General features: G+C 43.6%; 2 non-coding genes across 2 annotated transcripts; one reads left to right on the plus strand and one right to left on the minus strand.

The window, feature by feature from the left end:
• The first annotated feature begins 970 nt into the window (after positions 1-970).
• Trnaw-cca (transfer RNA tryptophan (anticodon CCA)) lies at positions 971-1042 on the plus strand. Its single transcript has one exon. It is a non-coding gene; the product is annotated as a tRNA-Trp (tRNA).
• Positions 1043-19054: 18012 nt separating this feature from the next.
• On the minus strand, positions 19055-19129 carry Trnar-gcg (transfer RNA arginine (anticodon GCG)). The gene has a single exon. It is a non-coding gene; the product is annotated as a tRNA-Arg (tRNA).
• Positions 19130-22089: the final 2960 nt, after the last annotated feature.

The following is a 22089-nucleotide window of genomic DNA, read 5'->3' on the forward strand; positions in this document are numbered from 1 at the left end:
ACTTCCCAGCAAATTAGGGACACTGTTGCTCCTGGGGTATCGGCGAGGACCATTCGCAACCGTCTCCATGAAGCTGGGCTACGGTCCCGCACACCGTTAGGCCGTCTTCCGCTCACGCCCCAACATCGTGCAGCTCGCCTCCAGTGGTGTCGCGACAGGCGTGAATGGAGGGACGAATGGAGACGTGTCGTCTTCAGCGATGAGAGTCGCTTCTGCCTTGGTGCCAATGATGGTCGTATGCGTGTTTGGCGCCGTGCAGGTGAGCGCCACAATCAGGACTGCATACGAGCGAGGCACACAGGGCCAACACCCGGCATCATGGTGTGGGGAGCGATCTCCTACACTGGCCGTACACCACTGGTGATCGTCGAGGGGACACTGAATAGTGCACGGTACATCCAAACCGTCATCGAACCCATCGTTCTACCATTCCTAGACCGGCAAGGGAACTTGCTGTTCCAACAGGACAATGCACGTCCGCATGTATCCCGTGCCACCCAACGTGCTCTAGAAGGTGTAAGTCAACTACCCTGACCAGCAAGATCTCCGGATCTGTCCCCCATTGAGCATGTTTGGGACTGGATGAAGCGTCGTCTCACGCGGTCTGCACGTCCAGCACGAACGCTGGTCCAACTGAGGCGCCAGGTGGAAATGGCATGGCAAGCCGTTCCACAGGACTACATCCAGCATCTCTACGATCGTCTCCATGGGAGAATAGCAGCCTGCATTGCTGCGAAAGGTGGATATACACTGTACTAGTGCCGACATTGTGCATGCTCTGTTGCCTGTGTCTATGTGCCTGTGGTTCTGTCAGTGTGATCATGTGATGTATCTGACCTCAGGAATGTGTCAATAAAGTTTCCCCTTCCTGGGACAATGAATTCACGGTGTTCTTATTTCAATTTCCAGGAGTGTATATACCCGTGCGCTGCCAATTAGACCATGAAGCGTCGGCAGCCGAGTGGTGGCTGACTCCGTGGCGCAACGGTAGCGCGTCTGACTCCAGATCAGAAGCTTGCGTGTTCAAATCTCGTCGGGGTCAAATTAACTCCAGCACGGTAGCTCAGCGTGTTCGGTCAGAGAGCCGATTGGCCTCTGTAATAAAAAACTGAGTGGAAGGATCAACCACCGAACTTGAACAGGATGTCTTGCGACGTCCGCAACGACCAAACACAACGATCACTAACCAAAAAACAAAAAGTTTGCGTTCAAGCCCCGTCGTCGCTGGATCGAGTCCCGCTCGTCAGTTCTTTTTTTAATTTATTTCTAACACAGCCATTTTCTTTACTATGTATATTACAATTGATGTAATGGGAAAAATACGTGTAATCGGATGAACTTTTATTAAAATTACAATGTTATTTGACAGTCTACAAATTTTTATTATCACAAATAATATAATATCCATAACTACCGACTAGTAAACGACAAAACGCGTAAAGTGATACTGAAAAGTATGCTTGTCCGTGTCTTCAAAATTGTTCGTATTTAATCGGAAGAGAACGAGAAATTGCTTCTCGTGAAGACGCTATTAAAATACACTCGATAACGCACGACCAGTGATCAGCGCCGATATGTAAGGAAATGCTGCGTTATGCATGGTTTGCTTCCAAATTATCGGCTGTAAGAGATGTTTTTGAAAATGTTAACGAGGTTTGTTTTTCCACAGAAAACCTCAAAAGACCTTGCGTGTGCGGAAACATAGCATTTATTCAATGCAGCTGGTGCCATTTAACTTTGTTTTTCATGTTTTTACGAAAAATACCATCCCGCAACTTGTACTCGTAATGTCGAAAGCGACGATTAATTGTACATCTTTCGAAAGCCGTCTGTGCCGGTCAAAACTTGGAGGTAACAAGTCGTTTCGGGCTCCTTCCAGGTATAAGGGATTTCTCAAATCACGGAGAAGCATACATTTTCAGTATCACTTCATGCGTTTGGCCGTTTAATAGTCGGTAGTTATGAATGTTATATTATTTGTGATACTAAAAATTTGTAGACTGTCAAGTAACATTGTAAATTTAACAAAAGTTCATCCGATTACACGTAATTTTTTTTTTCAAGTTGTTCGTTGTATGTGGTCGTGGCGGACGTCACATGACATCCGTTAAAGTTCGTTTGTTGATCCTTCCACCCAGTTTTTTTATGACAGAGGCCAACCAGCTCTCTGACCGAAAATGCTGAGCTCCCGTGCCGGCTCCACTCGGCTGCCGGTGCTTCGTGGTAAAAATGGCCACGCACAGGTATATGTTTGACGACCGAAATTATCTTGCGATTTTCTCAATAACGCTTGAGAAGTACGCGCTACTGCTTACACATTTTATTGTCCCCGTGGAGTACTACGAGTGTACGTAGATTGCAGTATATCCGCGATCCAAACGTGGTGGCCTCCCCTTGTGAGATATTTCCGGCAGTGAAAGTTTACATTTTACAATTAGACCCCTCTGCGGAGAAACGTGCGACGCATGGAAGGTCGCCAGAATAAGAAAGTGCAGCTTTGGTGTTCCCTCACACTTCTATCTCGTTGCAGAGCAGTCACTGTTGTTCCGAAGTTCTTGAGGACTAAGAGAATATGGAGATCGACCAACGCGCAGTGGATTTTCAAACGGACGGAAGAGATCTTACTAGGAGAGCGGATACACGATACTGTTAGGGAGCGTATGCTGACAACGTCTAGTAGACAGAAGAAGAAATTTGATAATTAGCAGCCTAATCATACGATCCGCCACTTAGATGCTTCCTACAAGGTTATCAATTTACCTGGACGTTCAAGCTGTTTGGGTACTGACTCGCACAATGCCTCCATAAAAGTAATTTTACTGAGGGTGAGAAGAATACCTCGAAACGATCGAATGAGGGCGATAGTATTATCACTCTCGCCCCGGACAAGAGAAATGCGATGGACGTTTTGAGTGTGACCGACTATCATAGCAAGATTAAAGACTTATTAAATTTGCAGGCATGTAGGAAGCTGAGTAAAGACCTCACTTACAGAGTTGTTAGAACTGTTACGCGGTTGACAAAGAAGTCCTCTATCGAACAAAGCGTTGAGAAAAGTCTGTCCAATTCAGCAGCGCTAGCACCTAGTCTTGGATTGCCGAAGGTGGACACACATGTGCCACTAAGACCTACAGTGTGTGCCATTGGTCCGCCCAAGTATTCGATTGCCAAGTTCTTGACAATATTGTTGCCATAGTATGTGCGCCGATCGGAATCCTATACCAAGAACTCGCCATTTTTCATCAGAAAATTAAATGGCATAATGGTCTAGCCCGATGACATATAATTAAGTTTTGACGTGACATCTCTGTTTACTACGGTTTCGATGGGTGAGGTACTGCAGCACCTGTTTCGAATTTTTCCTCCCGATACCGCAGACAATTTTAACTATTGCCTCACGAGCACTTAATTCAAACGGAATGATGAGTTCTTGGTTCAAATGGTTCTGAGCACTATGGGACTTAACATCTATGGTCATCAGTCCCCTAGAACTTAGAACTACTTAAACCTAACTAACCTAAGGACATCACACAACACCCAGTCATCACGAGGCAGAGAAAATCCCTGACCCCGCCGGGAATAGAATCCGGGAACCCGGGCGCGGGAAGCGAGAACGATGAGTTCTATGAACAGACTGAAAGCGTAGCCGTGAAGAGCCTCTTAAGCCCAGTAAAGCGAATTTCTTAATGAAAAGTTCGAGGAGTAGGCACTAAGAAGCAGTCACTGGAAACTGCCAACTACAAACCGAATATCTGGTTTCGCTACATGAATGATAGGAATCACCGTGAAGGAAAGTGACTTATTGATACATAACCACCACGGATTTACAAAATATCGTTCTTGTGCAACACAGCTAGCTCTTTATTCCCATGAAGTAATGAGTGCTGTCGACAAGGGATCTCAGACCGATTCCATATTCCTAGATTTCCAGAAGGCTTTTGATACCGTTCCTCGCAAGCGACTATTAATCACATTGCATGCATATGGAGTATCGTCTCAGTTGTGTGACTGGATTCGTGATTTCCTCTCAGAGAGGTCACAGTTCTTAGTGATAGACGGTAAATCATCGAGTAGAACAGAAGTGATATCTGGCGTTTCGCAAGGTAGTGTCATGGGCCCTCTGCTGTTCCTAATTTATATAAATGATCTAGGTGATAATCTGAGCAGCCCCCTTAGATTGTTTGCAGATGACGCTGTAATTTACCGTCTAGTAAAATCACCAGACGATCAACTCCAATTACAAAATGATCCAGGGAGAATTTCTGTATGGTGCGAAAACTGTCAATTGGCACTAAACAAAGAAAAGTGCGAGGTCATCCACATGAGCACTAAAAGAAATCCGATAAATTTTGAGTATACGATAGATCGCACAAATCTAAGGGCTGTCAATTCGACTAAATACCTTGGAATTACAATTACGAGTAACTTAAATTGGAAAGACCACATAAATAATAATGTGGGGAAGGCGAAACAAAGACTAGACTACGCTTTGTTGGCAGAACACTTAGAAGATGCGACAAACCCACTAAAGAGACATCTACATTACGCTTGTCAGTCGTCTACTGGAATATTGCTGCGAGGTGTCGGATCGTTACTAGGTGAGGTTGACGAAGGACATCGAAAAAGTGCAAAGAAGGGCAGCTCATTTCGTGTTACCGCGAAATAGGGGTGAGAGAGTCACTGATATGATACGCGAGTTGGTGTGGCAGTCACTGAAACAAGGCGGATTTCTTTGCGGCGAGACCTATTTACGAAATTTCAATCACCAACTTTCTCTTCCGAATGCGAAAATATTTTGTTGACACCCATCTACGAAGGGAGAAATGATCATAATAATAAAATAAGAGAAATCAGGGATCGAATGGAAAGATTTTAGTGTTCCTTTTTTCCACGCCCCATTCGAGAGTGGAATGGTAGAGAAGTAATATGAAAATTGTTCGATGAACCCTCTGCCAGGCACTTAAGTGTGAATTGCAGAGTAACCATGTAGATGTAGATGTAGAAATATTGTGGAGACATGGCAGAGAGGAACCAGCTCGTTTTCTCAAGCATCTCAACGGGACTGATCCGAAGATTCTTTTTACCATGGAGGAGGCGGCAGGCGGAAGATTAAATTTTCATGATCTGCTAGTTTTCAAGAAGGAAGATGGTAGCTTCGGCCACGCAGTTTACCGAACACCCACGGACACAGACCGTTGCCTACACTGGGGTTAGAACCACCACCAATAACAAAAGCATGGCATCATAAAAACCTTGGCGGGTAGAGCAAGGAACATCCGCGAACCAGAGCTACCTGATGCGGAGTTAAAAAATCTCACCAATGCATTGCTCAAGAATGGTTGGTTATTTATACGCTCAGGTAAAAAGAGCGTTAAGATCGCCGCCCAAAAATCATAGCAACCGCCTGTGAAATCGAAAGTTTTCCTATCTTTGATTATAGGCGTTACTGACCGTATAAGAAAAATCTTGAAAACACAGGACCTCACCAGAGTGATACGAATCACTTCACTTGGGCCAAGAATGATTTCAAACCGCTGGAAAAAGCAGGAATTTATACAACTTCGTGTAGCCCAAAAAGAACTGTCAAAAAACGACTATGAGAGCACAAGGACAATTGTGGAAGGAAGGAGACTGACTGACACATCAGCTGTTGCAGAACATGCTTTGTAGTCAGAAGTCCACCACAACCATTTTGATGGGACTGTACCGGAACCCACAAGCAGATACCATGAAAGGCTACACAGAGACGCCGTGAAGATTGTTACCAGTGCGAAGGAGGAGGGCGTGAATTCGAATGACATCTGGATACCGGTGCTGGAGCAAATGCGTACCAGTCTTCCACCAAGGGGTGACAGCAACAGCGGACGTTGGCAACCAATTACGGATAAATTGCACTCGGGTATTCCAGATATGTGGCATCCCGCCATTGCGTGGGAACGCATCTAAACAGAATTTTGTTGCAGTCAGTAGCGAGTCAGGGTGTGAATGAGACACTCAAAGAAGCTGCGATCCCCCTTGAAAACGTCCTTCCTAGATATGGACGAAGCATTGGGTTTTAATGTGAAATCCATCCGAACAAGGCATAAAGCCCGGAACATTTTATTAATTGTGATATTTCCTGCCGTGAAAGTTCACATTTTTACAAACAGGAAATGGACTCGGTAAAATCCAAATTACACTAAAAATGAAACTGGGTAAAGGAATTATACGAGATTTGAAAATGTAGCGAGTCATTGATTTTCTTGGAAGCAATATAAGGTGTTTACTGCAACATCCCATTCGCATATTCATTGAGAAAAGGAAATACTATATGTTCTTCTCTGTAAGCGTCCTTTTCTCTCTCTTTTATTATGATTATTCATATGTGAGATTTACAATGGTGTCAGCAGATTTGTCGCACAACCATCCTCGAGTATCTGGAATCTAATAAGATCCAAACAAAGAATAGTATAAAGGCAGAAACTTACTAGCTCAACAGGCAATAATCAGAGATGTAGATTATGAGAATTTCTCTGAGAACAGGGAGCTATGCCAGATGAAAAAAAAAAAAAAAACTTCAGTCTGTCACAAAATGAATGTTATACAGGCACAGACGAAATAGATATTTGTTTAGTAACGGTAGTTTTGCACAGAGTTAAAAGATTATGCTACCGAAACGAAGAAAATGGAAGGAAAGATATTCTCAAATTGAAGGAAACAGCTGTTAAAGACAAGACGAGAAGATTCTCATAGGAGGAACACGTGAAAATATGGTAAAAGAAACGTGTGAGAACGTTTCGTATGTGTTGCTGGTTTAGTTGTAATGAATGTTCTAATGATTTTAGTAATTGTTTTCTTCTTCGTGATAAGACACCTATTAAAGATAGAGCTATAAAGGCTTTATTATTGTACACGATTAAGAAAATAATCTCCAATTATTAACGCCTCTTTTTTTCTGTTTTATTAGTTGAGAATGATCAACGGAAGTCCATGTTGTTGATTTCTGGTGGTAATTAGTTCGACGTAAATAATTTGTTTATTTTTATGGAAACGTCATTGATGTACTTCTACATTCTCGTTAAACAAAGATGGGATTCAGTAGCGGAGAAGCTCATATATAGTTAGCTTTATTCATGTCCACCGATGACCGTTGAAGCAGCTTACTATCGACATTAGCTCCAATGTGAGAATATTTATTTAAAACATCATTTCATAGCTTATTAGCATTAATATCCGTTAAAGACAAAATGAGATTTTACATATCTGCCCAAATCTGTTATTATTTACCTCCTTGTTTAAGTAGGATATCCCGTACTTCCGAGGCCTTTAATGTCTCTTGCGAATGGAAAATTTTAGAAACCAAAGTCCCTGCGCGATACAGTATTGCTTAACACGTGTGGCATTTCATCACCCATTGTCTTAGTGTCAAATTCGGATTCTTATCAAGGAACGATTAGCTTTTATTTGAGGGGGTATATCTGGAGCTCATAATGCCACGTCTAATCTCTCTTTCATCCTCAAGAACATCTGTTATCATGCTTCTGAAGTACTTCGGTTGACATATATTGTGCTTTTGTTGTTCGGTGACTGATCGGTGTTAAGGTGCTTATCTTCCCAAAAAGCTGTTGGCTTAGTTTGTATAGCACTGATATTGGTGCCATCTATACTTTTTTAACCCACATTCGACTGAGCTCCTCATGGGAGCTTTCAATGAGGTCGTAGAGTATCAAGTACGCCAGATAATACTGACATTTCGGTTGACTTTCACTCCCAGTTTAGAATCGTATACGGCTTCGTTGAGAATATCGTCAGTGGGGCGCACTGGTGAAAGTACATGACAGACTGCTCATTCGATAGGAAGTTCCGTGTAGCCAACTATGTCAACCGTTAATCACACCAAATGTTTTACACACTAATAAAACACGTTTCTCATTTATTTGGCCACTACGCTTTTTGCTGGTTCACACCATCATCTTCATATGGATAATTGTTTGGTTACATAGCTGGTGTTAGTGAAGAGCACAGACGCCTTTTTACAGCAACGTAGGCAGTGTAGGTTATGTTGCGTCTTTTTCTGATGATAAAAATTGTATTTTAGGAAACTAACTTTTCAAAGTTAAGAAAACGTCAATTCTGCTTATAGGAGTAGCAGAATGGTAAAAACTCTGCATAGTGCTACTTGTACGTCCTCTCCACTTTACATTATGTTTACAGTATCACTACAGAGATGTTCAGATATGCTTGCTTACACTGGATGTAAAGATAATTGAAGGGTGCAATAGTTGGAGCTTGGTTATTAGTTACTCTACATCGCCATTCAATTGTTCTATTAAATGGTTATATATAAATATATCTTTTTCTTTTATTTTAGAAGTATGAATTGGCTGCAGCAGAAAATGAATATGTGCACAATTCACTTATTCTAAAGGATCGTTATTCCTACATTAAAAAAAACATGTTTTCCTTGCATTTTAAAAACATGTGTGGACTGCAACAGAATATGGAGATGCGTACAATTCAATTATTATTTCAAATGCTGATATGTAAAAAAAGGTTACAACAGATCATACATATATATATATATATATATATATATATATATATATATATATATATATATATATATAGTAGTTTGAACTTGTTCGTAAATGTATGTGAATGATTACATAAAGTGGGATGCACTGAAATTGTAAATTATGATAGTGCTTTAGACACTTTATCAAAGCTTTTAAAAAATTTGATTGAATCTGTTGCATTACTGTCGAGTCCGCCGCCTTGGCTGAGTAATCAGCACGTCTGACTGCCATACAGTGGACGCGAGTTCGATTCCCGGACGTGTTGGAGATTTTCTCTGCTCGGGGTTTGGGTGTCGTGTTGTCCTCATTATCATTTCATCATGAACGATACGCAAGCTCCCCAATGTGGCGCCAACTGAGAAGACTTTCGCCTTAGCGGCCGAATTTGCCCAGATGGGGATTCCCGGCCATCAGTGCCATATGTTCATTTTCATTACTGTAATTGAGAAGATTTCCCCGAGTTTCTTTCTGTGGGTATGTATTTCTATTTCTTCATACAGAGGCATCCTGTGTCTCTTGTTCAGTGTGTCTAATATCTTAAAGTTGCTCTGTATCTTTAATATGAAATACTATTGGAGATTTGTATCGATGTTGTATCGGAAGGCGTTGGTGTGTTCTTTGAATCTGGTGTTGAAGTTGCGACCTGTTTTACCTATCTACTGAGTTGGACATTTACTACACTACTGGCCATTAAAATTGCTACACCACGAAGATGACGTGCTACAGACACGAAATTTAACCGACAGGAAGAAGATGCTGTGATATGCAAATGATTAGCTTTTCAGAGCATTCACACAAGGTTGGCGCCGGTGGCGACACCTACAACGTGCTGACATGAGGAAAGTTTCCAACCAATTTCTTGTACACAGACAGCAGTTGACCGGCGTTGCCTGGTCAAACGTTGTTGTGATGCCTTGTGTAAGGAAGAGAAATGCGTACCATCACGTTTCAGACTTTGATAAAGGTCGGATTGTAGCCTATCGCGATTGCGGTTTATCGTATCGCGACATTGCTGCTCGCGTTGCTCTAGATCCAATGACTGTTAGCAGAATATGGAGTCTATGGGTTCAGGAGGGTAATACGGAACGTCGTGCTGGATTCCAACGGCCTCGTATCACTAGCAGTCGAAATTACAGGCATCTTACCCCCATGGCTGTAACGGATCGTGCAGCCACGTCTCGATCCCTGAGTCGACTGATGGGGATGTTTGCAAGACAACAACCATCTGCACGAACAGTTCGACGACGTTTGCAGCAGCACGGACTATCAGCTCGGAGACCTTGGGTGCGGTTACCCTCGACGCTGCATCACAGACAGGAGCGCCTGCAATGGTGCACTCAACGACGAACCTGGGTCCAAGAATGGCAAAACGTCATTTTTTCGGATGAATCCAGGTTCTGTTTACAGCATCATGATGGTCGCATCCGTGTTTGGCGACATCGCGGTGAACGCACATTGGAAGCATGTATTCGTCATCGCCATACTGGCGTATCACCCGGCGTGATGGTATGGGGTGCCATTGGTTACACGTCTCGGCCACCTCTTGTTCGCATTGACGGCACTTGGAACGTTCATTTCAGATGTGTTACGACCCGGCTCTCTACCCTTCATTCGATCCCTGCGAAACCCTACATTTCAGCAGGATAATGCACAACCGCATGTTGCAGGTCCTGTACGAGCCTTTCTAGATACAGAAAATGTTCGACTGCTGCCCTGGCCAGCACATTCTCCAAAACGTGAGGTCAATGGTGGCCGAGCAACTGGCTCGTCACAATACGCCAGTCACTACTCTTGATGAACTGTGGTATCGTGTTGAAGCTGCATGGGCAGCTGTACCTGTGCACGCCATCCAATCACTGTCTGACACAATGCCCAGGCGTATCAAATGGTTCAGATGGCTCTGAGCACTATGGGACTTAACATCTGTGGTCATCAGTCCCCTAGAACTTAGAACTACTTAAACCTAATTAACCTAAGGACATCACACACATCCATGCCCGAGGCAGGATTCGAACCTGCGACCGTAGCAGCCGAGCGGTTGCGGACTGCGCGCCTAGAACCGCTAGACCACCGCGGCCGGCCCAGGCGTATCAATGTCGTTATTACGACCAGAGGTGGTTGTTCTGGGTACTGATTTCTCAGGATCTATGCACCCAAATTGCGTGAAAATGTAATCACATTTCAGTTCTAGTATAATATATCTGTCCAATGAATACCCGTTTATCATCTGCATTTCTTCTTGGTGTAGCAAATTTAATGGCCAGTAGTGTACATATGATTTTTATATGCCAGGTGATGAAAATTTATCTTGACTGTTTTTAGGTTATGAGGTAGACTGTGGCAAACTCAATTGTTTGTGTGGTATGCAATTCTTATTTTGTGTCGTTGCAAGACATTCATAATTTTTTGGGATGTGTTACCGAGGAAAGGTATGCATGTTGTTAGTTTACCTGCCTGGTTCTTTATGGATATTTCGTTCATTTCCTTTTTTATTTTAACTAAATTGTCTTTTAGCGTGGGTTTATAGCTATTAATTGCATCTGTTTGTTTTATGATTCTTTTTTTATTATTGAGATTCGCATTATTTTTAGAGCTCTGTGAATCACTGAGCGGTATGCTGCTTACTTTTGCGTTTTGGGGTGGCAGGAGGAAGCATGTACGTTTATGTCTGTGGTGATTTGTTCCTGTAAATTTGGAGGACATACTTGTCATCTCGCTTGTAAATGTCGAATAAAGGAAGTTTATGGAATTATTTATTTTATTTCATTTAGTAGCAAAATAAATAAGTGATTGACGCAGAAAGCAATTTTATTTGTATTTATCAACAGACATAGAATGGACGAAATATTCATACGTTTGGCGTACTATTTTATATAGTGTTCGTATCTCAGTTGCTTGTCGTAGAGAATCTCGACCAACTTCAAGCGTTTACTAGGTCAAAAGTCTTTTCATACATACATCACACGTGTGTCGGTATTGTGACTGTTTCAGAATGGACACCATGACGTTGCCTGTGAACGCACACACATTTATCATGAGCGCTACCTACAGGCAGGGACACAATAGAGACGTCTGTGGAACAGTAGAGTGAATATCTATCATGCCACGAGGGACAATTACAACCAGTGATCAGGTCCGCATCACCACATTCACTCAGAAAGCTTGCCAGTCAGGAGATTGCTCGACATGTGCACTGGAGTCAAAATGATGTGGCGCGGACATGGAATCGGTTGTAGTTGAGAACTTTCACCACACAGGGCGCCCACGTTCGACAGCTGCACAGAACGATCGATATCCAATTCCTTTAAGTGAAAGCACCCATGAACCTCCAAAACTGCGTGCGACACATACAGGACATCATGTCTCGCATCAAATGGTTAGGAGATGACTGCATGATGCAAATCTCCATTTCCGACGACCATGGCGAGTACCACGTCGTAAACCAAATCACCACTACATATGGTCAAGAAATTGTGCAGAATAGACACCAAAGAATTGGCGTCAGTTTCTACTGATGGACGAAACTCGGATCTGTTTGCAGACAATGTGTTTTGAGGCAACGTGTTTGGAGGAAACTTGTTTGGGGGCAGCGTGTTTGGGATGAGGGGGCAACACGTTTGGGATGAGGGGGCAACGTGTTTGGGATGAGGAGGCAACGTGTTTGGGATGAGGAGGCAACATGTTTGGGATGGGGGGGGGCAACGTGTTTTGGTTGGGGGGCAACGTGTTTGGGTTGGGGGGCAACATGTTGGGGGGGGGGGGGGGGCAATGTGTTCTGTGGGAGCAAAATGTTTAGGGACAACCCTCCAACACAGCATGCCAAATGTGCCATAAAGTGATAGTGGATTGATGTTCTGGGTGTCATTACATAGGGACACTGTAGACTACTCAAGGTCGTTATGGTACAGGGACGAGATTCTGAAATCAACACTGTGACCATATCGCCAACATTTTGCTGACAATTTCATCTTGATGCAAGATATCTAGTGTGCTCAGTGTGTTAGGTGGCGCAGTGGTTAGCACACTGGACTCGCATTCGGGAGGATGACGGTTCAATCCCGTCTCCGGCCATCCTGATTTAGGTTTTCCGTGATTTCCCTAAATCGCTTCAGGCAAATTCTGGGATGGTTCCTTTGAAAGGGCACGGCCGATTTCCTTCCCCATCCTTCCCTCACCCGAGCTTGCGCTCCGTCTCTAATGACCTCGTTGTCGACGGGACGTTAAAACACTAATATCCTCCTCCTCTTGTGCCCATGTTCCTTCTGCATGCTAGGATCACCAGAGTAGAGTGCCAGTGGGATCGACTGAAACGAGCTGTTTTTGGACGTCGAAAACGCCCACATACTCTGCGCGACTTACACAGAATTGCTATTGGAATGTGGGATGATATGGATCAGAGCTGCCTTGATGAGTTCATCAGTGCTAAATCGCGATAGATTCAAGCCTGAATCCGAGAAAGTGGGCGTTTCATGATTTACTGACGTTGCTCTGGAGTGCAGTGGAAAACCCCTATCAAAACACTCGATTTTATCGTTATACAAATGTCTTTTTTTTTTAATTTTGTGGTCTTGACACTTTGCAAATGAATATATACCAAAGCCTCATAGCCAATTTTTATTCTCTGTACCATGAATTTCGAAATAAAAAGGTGACACAAAACTTTTATTGATGTATATGTATGAAGCACATCCCAACATTGATCATTATATTTTAGAGGAAGATTTTTTTTTTCATACATTATATTGCTCCACTCAGTTCATTGTACACCTCGGTCTAGTGGTTGTAATTCTAGTGGTTATAATCGCTGCCTGACGAAGTGCAGATCTGCATTTCAGTTCCTGTCGACTCTAATTTTGATTCAACATTTTTAATATGTGGAATCTTCTGGGACTTATTTATTCACAGACCACAGTATTTGGCCAGAACGTACTATGTATGTTCAAATAGGAACACACTCTTCGAAGAAGTGCAGTTCACCACTTGTGTGTGTGGTCAGTAAATGTGCTGTGGGACTGAAGTGTTAGTTCTTGTTGAGTCAGCCCTTGTAACTGGTGGGGAAGGCCACGGCACATTTATAAAGACTTCTTGTCAGAATTCTTTTCTGGTGAGGTATATCGCGTTGAAAACTGTTTAGTCCTATAAAATGGTTACTAAAGTATAACTTGGTATATGTATATTTATAACTCGAATTACATTTAAGAGTGCAAAACAATTTTACATAAGCTTAAGTCGAGTGTGTAAACGTGCCCCGGATATGGGGCAAATTTACACACCTATGGGGCACTTATACATATTTCACAGAAAACAATAATGAGTAAACAAAGCATACCACTAAAATTTTCAAACTAAGTTTTATTCGCAGTAAACAAAATTACAGGCTTGCTTATATCATTTAACGTAGGAAAATACAAAAATGTTACTGGCAGTAAACATTTTTTTTTTTTGCGACCTCTCACCAATTAGAATAACACGTCCAACACAGAAGTTTAAATGTTAATTAAAGGCCTATTCATCATCATTGTCCAATTTGCTTTTAGTTCAGACAAAAATAATTTTTTTCCTGTGGCACATTCATTGTGAGTCCACCTTTTTCATATACTGCTCTCGACCCATTCTTGGTTTCTTTTTGACTGGTTGTGTCATTTCAGGCAGTAAATACAAAGGCAGTTTTCATCCTCTTCATCAGACTGCTGCAGGTTTTAAGAGAAGGGAAGAAGAACTGAATGGGTCATTGCTTGCTAACAGACGCTTTGGATGGGCTAGTTTGTGAGACGAGGTTTAGACAAAAGAGGAGATATGCTATGATAGACGACATAAAGGGAAGCGGAAATTACGCAGACCCGAAGAGAGTGACGGTGGACAGTAGAGGATGGAGAGTCATCAAGTCAAAACCTGACATTGGGTAGAACACTAATGATGACATCGGAAGTAGCCCGATCCACATTTTCCCATGTTCTTGCTTTTAGCGATTTCTTGCACTTACATCAGTCCTTTTTCTAACCCAGTTAATTATTTCTGCTTTGGATTCATTAGGTTCAAATAGGCTTCAACCCCTTTATTCTTCTGTGCCTTCCTTTTCAGACTGCGTTTCCAACATCTGTTCTCTTAAAGTTTCCTAGGCTGGGGTATCAGATAGGACGGCAATACAAAAATGTGCTCCAACATTACCACGTAAGTGTACCGCATCGCCATGTTTGAATTAGTTTCGAAACTACAGTTGTAAATTTCAGGCTTTCAGATTACAGGAATGTTCCTTGTAAAGTAGAATAATCTCCTGTAAACGAACATATATTTATCTAGTCTGAATTCCAAAAGCTATCTTCCCTAGGAGCTTCGATATTTGAGTAACAAAATTTTCTCACCTTCCACAAAACTATACACTCCTGGAAATTGAAATAAGAACATCGTGAATTCATTGTCCCAGGAAGGGGAAACTTTATTGACACATTCCTGGGGTCAGATACATCACATGATCACACTGACAGAACCACAGGCACATAGACACAGGCAACAGAGCATGCACAATGTCGGCACTAGTACAGTGTATATCCACCTTTCGCAGCAATGCAGGCTGCTATTCTCCCATGGAGACGATCGTAGAGATGCTGGATGTAGTCCTGTGGAAAGGCTTGCCATGCCATTTCCACCTGGCGCCTCAGTTGGACCAGCGTTCGTGCTGGACGTGCAGACCGCGTGAGACGACGCTTCATCCAGTCCCAAACATGCTCAATGGGGGACAGATCCGGAGATCTTGCTGGCCAGGGTAGTTGACTTACATCTTCTAGAGCACGTTGGGTGGCACGGGATACATGCGGACGTGCATTGTCCTGTTGGAACAGCAAGTTCCCTTGCCGGTCTAGGAATGGTAGAACGATGGGTTCGATGGCGGTTTGGATGTACCGTGCACTATTCAGTGTCCCCTCGACGATCACCAGTGGTGTACGGCCAGTGTAGGAGATCGCTCCCCACACCATGATGCCGGGTGTTGGCCCTGTGTGCCTCGGTCGTATGCAGTCCTGTTTGTGGCGCTCACCTGCACGGCACCAAACACGCATACGACCATCATTGGCACCAAGGCAGAAGCGACTCTCATCGCTGAAGACGACACGTCTCCATTCGTCCCTCCATTCACGCCTGTCGCGACACCACTGGAGGCGGACTGCACGATGTTGGGGCGTGAGCGGAAGACGGCCTAACGGTGTGCGGGACCGTAGCCCAGCTTCATGGAGACGGTTGCGAATGGTCCTCGCCGATACCCCAGGAGCAACAGTGTCCCTAATTTGCTGGGAAGTGGCGGTGCGGTCCCCTACGGCACTGCGTAGGATCCTACGGTCTTGGCGTGCATCCGTGCGTCGCTGCGGTCCGGTCCCAGGTCGACGGGCACGTGCACCTTCCGCCGACCACTGGCGACAACATCGATGTACTGTGGAGACCTCACGCCCCACGTGTTGAGCAATTCGGCGGTACGTCCACCCGGCCTCCCGCATGCCCACTATACGCCCTCGCTCAAAGTCCGTCAACTGCACATACGGTTCACGTCCACGCTGTCGCTGCATGCTACCAGTGTTAAAGACTGCGATGGAGCTCCGTATGCCACGGCAAATTGGCTGACACTGACGGCGGCGGTGCACAAATGCTGCGCAGCTAGCGCCATTCGACGGCCAACACCGCGGTTCCTGGTGTGTCCACTGTGCCGTGCGTGTGATCATTGCTTGTACAGCCCTCTCGCAGTGTCCGGAGCAAGTATGGTGGGTCTGACACACCGGTGCCAATGTGTTCTTTTTTCCATTTCCAGGAGTGTAGATATGTTTTTCGCGCTAAGACGTTTATTCAGCTGGTGCCGTAAAGTTTGTTAGAGCTCTCAGGAGACGGCAGAACTAATCTTCTATTTACGGTAACGCTCTGGTTCCCGACAAAAGTAGTTTGGGTAACGTGCCCCGTGCATAAACCTTCCCCGGTCTTCCCTGCTTGATTCCGAATTCTGCGCAGTTAACACTGACAGCGGCAATTTTTTCCCGAAATGTGAACTATACAGTTGAATGATTAGTAGCCTGTTTGATACAGTTGATAGATATTAGTTGTGGGGAATTGGGCAGTTTTTCATCAGGACCAGCTGCTTTACAATTCGAGTGTATCAATGTATATAGCGCTACATCTTTTGTCATTACTTGGACTTTATATTTTATATTTCTGTGGACCCATCGTTACTATAACCAAATAGTTAAGATACATACTGCTTCCTTGTTGTCGAATGTGTCGTAACTATCGAGGAGACTGAGTGGAAGTTGTTTGTATTTCCACCTCCTGATATGAAAAAAATGACCACTGACGTTCTCTTCTAATCCGATCTATGCAGAATGAAACTGTATTTCATGTTTAACTTTTTTAATTCCCTACATATCCGTTCCACCAGTACTTCGGTCCTTAATTGTCTTTCAGTAGATCTCTGCTTTTGCAACCTATTCTGTTATAGCAAATTCCTAAAGAGGAATTGCCATTGATCTTGCATAGTGTCTTCGCAGACGTTTGTCTCTAGCAATTTATTACTTACACCTTCTTGAAGTGCCTCTCTTGCTTCATCATCTTACAAGTTTTCAGAGTCAATAACGCTACAGATTGGTTTACAAGGGGAACCCTCCATAGGTCGCTCTCTGACGCAGGCGAAACTTCGCAGGGCGAAAGAAGTGTGACAGTGGAGGATGTCTATTCTGCCAGCACTCAATAGTTTCCGAGAAAATGACGGTTAAAGTTTCGGAGTCAATTTGATAGTCTACTAGGCAGCGCCGTAGTAAGTGGGACGGTAGCGTAGTGGCTAAGAGCACAGGTCCGAATGATTACGTCCCGTGTTCAAAACCGATCTTACGATTTTTGTCTTTATCTCTTGTTGTTTTCGATGTATGACAAATCAATATTTTATGTGATATCGTGAAATATAATGGAATCACTGACAAAAGAAATAAGTCTTTCAAATCTTCTTAAAATGTATTTAATCATGAGAAAACTTGTATCATCTTAAATCATTAACAGTAATTGAAAATGAAAAACATACAAATTCTAATATTTCAGTTTTTGGTTCCGTTTTTACTTTTATACACCAAGAGAACCAGTGCATTCCCCATGATCATATCTATCACAAAAACATTCGAGGCATAAAAATTGGGAGCATCGCGAGCGATGTGTGAAGACACATATACCGCAGTCACATTTTTTAATGTGAATATCGTTGGCGGAAAAAACCCCGTTAACGTTTGTAAATACTTCGCGACTTGGCGAATGATTTCACTGCAAACCACTGTGCTTATCGAAGAATTTTCTCGAAAGTTGGAGCTTCCAACTGATGGTGGTGGATCAAGGCGTGTATTTTAATTGCATCACTCCTACTTATGATTGCCGTTAGCTATGCGGACGAGAACATAGTACTTCCGTAATCAACGAATACAGTTCTTCACCTGTCGGTAAAAGCATACGTTGCAATGCTAACAGAGCGGCATACGCTTTAACGGAATTACTACTAATGAACATGTCAGTGTTCTGATTTCATATACGAACAACCCATTGTATAAGGAAATTTAAATATTTGAATTTATATGTTTTTCATTTGCAATTACTGTTAATAACATAAAGATATAAAGCATTTATGCTGATAAAATCTATTTTTAGTAAGGCATGAAGTACTTCTTGAAGTTTGGAAGGTAGGAGACGGCATACTGGCGGAAGTAAAGCTATGAGGAGGGGTTGCCCGTCGTGTTGGGTAGCTCTGTTGGTAGAGAGCACTTGGCTGCGAAAGGCGCAGGTATTGAGATCGAGTACTGGCGCAGCACACAGTTTTAAGCTGGCAGGAAGTTTCATATGAGCGCACAATCGGCTGCAGAGTGTAAATTTCATTTTGGAATTTTGAAATACTCACTTCTTTTGTCAATAATTCCACTGTATTTCACGATGTCACAAAAAATATTCATATCACATATTTGCACAACATCAACAAAAAAAGAAAAAAGCAAAAGTTAGTTTTCAACAGGGGTCACAAAAATTCGAGCCTGCGGTCTTAACAGCTGCGCAACTAACACATTTCCTGCAAACATCTGCAAGAAGACACACAGTCGCGTCGAAATTTTGTCTCTCATTTTCTCAGAAACTGCTGAGTGTTGGCACCTATGCCAAAGGAGGAGTCCCTTTATTTTATCCCTTCTTTCACTCTATGAACTTCCGTCCAAGTCAAAGAGCGACTTATGGAGCGTTTCTTCTGTTGGCTACCAAAGCTTCCAATTCGTCATTCGTCATTATGAGAAATTCTCAAAATGTTGTTAATACTTATTTATAAAACTCCTTTCATCTCACATATAGTAAATATCCAGTGTTTTTTCTTCCTGTAGAAGTGCTGAGCAGACACACACCTACGTTGTCAAGATGGTATTGTGGAACTTGCAGAGCATCTTTCGGTATTAGTAAAGTATGCTTAGCAAGTTGACATTTGAAACTTCCTGGCAGATTAAAACTGTGTGCCGGACCGAGACTCGAACTCGGGACCTTTGCATTTCGCGGGCAAATGCTCTACCAACTGAGCTACCCAAGCACGACTCACGCCCCGTCCTCTCAGCTTTACTTCTGCCAGTACCTCGTCTCCTACCTTCCAGACTTAACAGAAGCTCTTCTGTGAACCGTCCTCACAGCTTTACTTCTGCCAGTACCTCGTCTCCTACCTTCAGAAGCTCTTCTGTGAACCATCGCAGAAGAGCTTCTGTTAAGTCTGGAAGGTAGGAGACGAGGTACTGGCAGAAGTAAAGCTGTGAGGACGGGGCGTGAGTCGTTCTTGGGTAACTCAGTTGGTAGAGCACTTGCCCGCGAAAGGCAAAGGTCCCGAGTTCGAGTCTCGGTCCGGCACACAGTTTTAAGCTGCCAGGAAGTTTCATATCAGCGCGCACTCCGCTGCAGAGTGAAAATCTCATTCAAGTTCACATTTATTCATTCAGGTTTACCATTCTGTGTCTTCTCGCCAGCCTCAGCTGAAATCTCGTGCCAGTGAAACAGTGGAGTTTCACTGACACCTGCTGTCGTCTTGGATGGCTGGTCACCAAGGCTTTTGCACCATAACTCGGCCCAAGTCTTGCGGGATGCTCCCTGACCGTCTGCAGGCGTATCCATAGTATGAGATTATTCCCCCACACTGCTAGAGCGTCCTCAATGCTGCACCAGAGGATGCCAGTGACCTATGGTGACCCATTGGGATGTGCCACCCTGTCAGAAGTCGTGTAGTCTGCTGATCCTGGCCGCGCTGGACGTTAGGACCTGACACCCAGAAATGTCTGTAGCGATGAACAAGAACAGTGGCACCAGACAGCCCTCTCACACAGCAGAGATGTTGATGTAGTGCCATAAGCACCATGAGAATTACTGCTGTTGGAAGATTCTCAGTTTCCGCATCAGCAATCAGCGATGTGGAATGCTGAAGCCAATGTTGTCATCTCAGCAATGGCAATCGGCATGTTCATGAGAAAAGCTAGTACATCTAATACATGAATGTCACTGCACCACAATAATCATTTAATCGAGTGCCACAGTACAAACACCATTGATCCCAATGGCTGTATTCAGAGATGGAGAACTGCGGTATTTATGGAGATGGGCAGGAGATAATGATGTGAAGATTTGTTCGTTCTGACTAAATTAAACCAGTTTTCTAACTAGTGGTCATCATTCCTTGTTATGCTGCATATGCTTAACAATTTGTTGCAGACTAGTAACTGCACTGTCAAGTCTCTGAAATGTGTTGTTCTGTCGGAGGTAGTACTTGCTGCTTCACATAACAAGAGCTGATAAATATATCTGTCTTTCTTTCTTGGTTGTTGATGATGATGTTTGGTTTGTGGGGCGCTCAACTGCGTGGTTATCAGCGCCCGTACAATTATCCAATCTTTGCTCAGTCCAATTGCGCCACTTTCCTGGATGATGATGAAATGATGAGGACAACACAAACACCCAGTCATCTCGAGGGAGGTGAAAATCCCTGACCCCGCCGGGAATCGAACCCGGGACCCCGTGCTCGGGAAGCGAGAACGCTACCGCGAGACCACGAGCGGCGGACGGCTCTTTCTTGGTTGGCATTTTGCTGAATGAGCAACTTGTGCCTGGCGATTGGTGTTGATGTATCAAGGTGTGGTTATGAATGTGACTGACTCACAGAGTTAATTGTTTCTTTCTACAGCATAGCTATATCACCACTTCTGCCTGGTGTCACCTGTGGCTGTGCTAGTACGAAATTAAGAGAAATTTTATTTCTTCCCCTTTTCCATGTCATAAAAATCGTTTTGACGTTTTTTGGGCTGAGATATATGTAAGCACAATGGACAAAGTACTGGTTTCTCCCTTATCACACTGGAAGCAGCTTTGGAGGACTCGTACATGGTTTAGTTCTGGTACCAGGCATTTGTGTGGACCTCATCAGCTGTTGTGTGTCATGGCAATAGAGTGGTAACAGTGTACCAGACAACTGTATGAAATCAGCACAGTAAGATGGTTTGACATGAGGACGGGACAGAATGGCAGAAACTAGTTGTCATGTTTGGATGTGCCTGTGACCACACCATTAATGAAGCAGCCCAATTTGTTAGTGTATGAACGGGAACTGTCACACATCATTACAAGCATGTTATACCACTCGCAGCCATACAACATGGAGTAATAACAGTGGGCCTTAGATGAGTGGCCGGCCGCTGTGGCCGAGCGGTTCTAGGCGTTTCAGTCTGGAACCGCGCTGCTGCTACAGTCGTAGGTTTGAATCCTAGTAGTTCTAAGTCTAGGTGACTGATGACCTCAGATGTTAAGTCCCATAGTGCTCACAGCCATTTGAACCATTTTTAGATGAGTGACACTGTTCCTTCATGACAATTTGTTACAAATCTAACGGAAATTGCTGTTATCAATGATGACAACTCCAATTTTAACAGTTTGTAGTGAACATTGTGAAGAGAACAGCACGCAGTTGACATTTAGAGTCAGGTACACCTCTACCTTACAAAATTCTGTTGCTCAAAGCAGCACAGCTATAAGCCATCAGTGGCTCAAGCAAGGCAGAACTGTGTAGGAGATGAGGAAATGTTTGTAGTATGATCTGACAAGTCACGATATTGCCTCTTTGCAAATGAAGCAAGGCGTAGACATTCCATCGAGGCATAAAAACAACAGTGTGTGAAGGGTACTTCCGGCCACAGCTGGTTATGTGAATTTCTGGGCATGTTTTGTTCCATGACTTGGATTCAGTCATTCATGTTACCATGAACATAGACCAGGATGTCTCTTTCAGTAGTGCAGCTGGGTTCCTATGGGAGCAATGAGCCCAACGTTCTGCTTATCTCCAAGGTTAAAGGTTAATATATCCTTTTCTGGGGCAGCTGTGTATCTTAAAAATGGTGGAATTAAAAAAGATACAGCAATTTTTTAAAAGAATGGCTTCCTATTGGCTGACGCCTCACTTTGGCAACTGTGTGACATAAAATGATGCCATTTCGCTCCACCCCATAACTCCCAGCAAACCTTC

Source organism: Schistocerca cancellata, chromosome 5 (genome assembly GCF_023864275.1).
Source record: "Schistocerca cancellata isolate TAMUIC-IGC-003103 chromosome 5, iqSchCanc2.1, whole genome shotgun sequence".
NCBI classification, from domain to species: Eukaryota; Metazoa; Arthropoda; class Insecta; order Orthoptera; family Acrididae; genus Schistocerca; species Schistocerca cancellata.